This window comes from Martes martes (assembly GCF_963455335.1).
Source record: "Martes martes genome assembly, chromosome: 3".
Classification (NCBI taxonomy): Eukaryota; Metazoa; Chordata; class Mammalia; order Carnivora; family Mustelidae; genus Martes; species Martes martes.
In genome coordinates, this window is record NC_137890.1 from 169323918 (window position 1) to 169327434 (window position 3517).

Consider the following 3517-nt stretch of genomic DNA (forward strand, 5'->3'; position numbering starts at 1 on the left):
AGTTCCATCTGGGTTTTGGATTTTTAGTATAAGATATGTCTCATGCAATATTTAATCTAAAAAAGCCATTAATTGTTTATCTGATATTCAAATTGAATCTGGCATCCATATAAATCTGGCAACTCTATATTAAAACCCACGATGTAACCCACCCGACCATGCACATTCCTTATATCTAATAAGGCCTCATCAGAGATCAGTTTATTAGGCCTCCCAGGTATTCACCCAAGCAGTGGATGCTTTATGAAGCATGGGGAATGAGTCAGAGAAGTGGAGTGAGAAAACACTACAGAGGATGCTCCGAATTTGGAATCAGAAAACCCTATTGTAGAACCAGATCTGCCTTTTATATGCTGGGCCCATCATTAAACCCCTGTGCCTTAGCTTCCTAGGGTATAAAATGTCAGTGACAATCCCCACCCAGCCATCTCTCACCCTCTCAGATGGTTCTTTTCAGCACATCTTTCTGTGTGACATTATGTGGGAACCATATGGGAACATACGCGAATCAGGTGGTGGATTTACTATTACTTACAGAAGAGATGGGAGGAAGCTGTCAGGAGGGGCACAGTGGATCAGGGAAGAAAAGGCCTCAGATGGCCTTAACATAGTTCTTACCCCTCCCTGGCATTAGCAATACCTGCTGCCACCCGACCTACCCGTTTTCCACCCCCACAAACTGCATTTCAAATCCTTATCAGTCAATAGCATTTATTTTTGGCCTTTGCCAGCACGCACATACCAGGCGTAATCAGGCCTTGTTATGTAAGTGCGGCAGAGCTTGGCCTGGTCTATCCTTGGAGAGGTAACTGCCAAGGGGAGCACAGGAGGTAGCAGTGATATAAGACCCTGTCCTCTGAGTCAGCCCTGATGCCAGCTGGGTGAGGTAAGCCTCCGTTGGGGGCACCATTCACCTGCTGGCTTCTGGCCTCCCTCTGGCGGCAATCACCTCCCAGCCGGCTGGCTTGGGTGTGAGTAACAAGACAGGTTTGTTTCATGTAGCTCCTGGCTAGAGAGTGGTGGCCTGGATTCCATACATCGGTGAGAGGGCAGACAGAGAGCTGGCTCTGCCCCTGAATGAGTACTCCCAACGCAGCTCTCCAGCGGGGCTCTAGCCATGTCTCTGGACTCCTGGACTCCTGGACCCTGGGCCCTGCCTTTCAATCCAAGGCTTGGCTGCCCCACCTTAGATGTCCCATGAGCCTGAATGACCCACATCTCCTCTGCTGTCAATCCCACCAACATAAGTGGCAGACTCCAGATGAAGAGGAAATAAAGCTGAGGTTTTCCTCCAAACATGAGAAATAAAACTCACACGAGCAAGAACAAGCCACCCCAGGCTCAAGGTCTCTTTGGTCCACAGTAAGAAGGAATGTGATAGAGTCACAGCTGAAGAGGTTTGCATGAGACCACAGGAAGAACCCTACACTCTGCCCTCATGAGAGGAGGACATGGGATACAGATACTGGGATACGTCGCTACAGGAGGTCCAGAGCACCCTCGTACCTCATGACCCAGAAGGAAAGGAAATACAACGGCCCAGAAGGAAAGTTCCTGAGAAGGGAATATGTGTGATTCTTTGTGCCATGAAAAGAAGCCGCAGCTTGTCTCAGTGCTTGGAACTCAACACCCACCAGGACAACTTCAAACACAGTGGGTCTTCTGATGCCCAACTCTGGTGATTGGAAAACCATGGGCTTCAAATCTGATCATCCAGTCAACAGGTGAGATTTAGCCAGGCCTGTCAAACTCATCCACCCTGATCCACTGACTCGCCCTGCCCTGTAGGCCCTGGGGGGCGGCCATGCTGACTCAGAGCCCTGTGGGACTAGGAACCAGGCAGGCACCAGACAGTGGCATGCTCTCACACATGGAGCCTACAACTCAAGTCCAGTTGACAGAGGAGAGGAAAAGGCAGGTCCCTGGGGGAAGACACAGAAAGACACCCACTGCGGGGGGCTAGCTTCCTCTCAAGCTCCCTTCAGAGCTCCAGCACCCAGGTCTGGCCTGGGGCCTGACCCTCCTGGCTCAGACATGGCTTCTGTCTGTCCCTTCAGACCAGATCTTGTTTCACTAGGCCTGGAACTCTCTAAGCCCTTTCCTGCTGGGAGCTGATTTATTTGGACGCATCTGTCAGAGCGTGACTGAAGGGTGTCTGGACAGCCGGGAGCCCAGCTGTGGCAGATGGTGCCTCAGGATGCGCTCTGAGCAAGGCTCATGGGGATTTTGCCCGCCCCTTCCCGTCTTTTCTCCCTTCCCCCTCCTGGGAAAGGCCCTCAAAGAAGCTAAGAACATCTGCACAGCCCATGAGAACCGGGAAAGAGAGTGGGGTAGCCCAGGGACCAGGGAGGGCAGCACTAAGGAGGCCAGCATGCTAGTGTGACATAGGCCAAGGCATGGGGAGCTATACTTTATTTTGCCACCAGCAACATCTGTGATGGTGAGCAAGTCTGTGGGCCTCCCAGTGCCCATCCTCTAAGATAATTTCTAGTTCAGAGACTCAGTTTCCCAAGTCTGGGAAGAGTTTTCTGATCCCACAGAGCCAAGAAAATCTCTCTTCCCCTTGATCACATGGTGCCTGCTCTCCCCTAATAAAGTACTTAAACACAGAACAGTCCCAATGCAGAGCCCTATACCCTGATTCAGGCAGGGTACCCTGACCCAAGCAGATAATTGACAAATAATAAAACATACAATATCCGTTACTGTAAATTCCACATAGCGCATTGATTCTCATAGAATGCTTTAGTAGATTGTTGCCATACTCCTATATCTGTGGCCAGCCTGGGGTTGCTGTTCAACCAGGATTTAGTTAAGAGCTGTGTTTGACAACCAGCTTGGAAAATCCCTGGCAATTTAACACTTGGCTCTCGAGATCCAGTAGGAGCTGACTTCCCACTGGATAGCAGGCCCTTGAGAGGAGGGCCTGTGATCACCTCTGTCTGGAACACTGATCCCAGCCCAGCCCAGCAGTCATCACGGTTCAGCCTTCAGCCTGCTCCCTGAATTGAACCTGCTCTCCTTAGTTTACCCAAAGAGGAAAGCCAAGTAAGGAGAGTCTGATAAAGTAGGAACAGGTGTCCTACGGGAGTGTGGCCAGGGAAGGATGGCGGCAGGTGGTGGATAGCCAAGAAGACTCCATAGACGGGGTGAGTCAGAGACCAGACAGAAGTGATAAGCATGGAATGGGGGAGAGCAGAGCTTAGGGAGGGTGTCCACAGCGGGAGGGACAGCACCGGTAAAGGCATAGTAAAAACAGCTCCCTTTCCCAGCACCCATACCACTCACTGACCCTTCCATTTGACAAATATTAATTGTCTGCTATATGCTAAGCACTGTCCTCCATTAAAGTCCTTGCTTTTGTGAGATTAAATTTCATTAAGGGAGAGACTCAATTCACAGCAAAGAACCCCAGGGGCGGAAGATATTGTGAGTAAACAAACTTGACCTCAGTATAAGACATAGTTTGACACAGAAGCTAATCCCTAGGGATACTAAACAGGTGCTTCCTAATGAA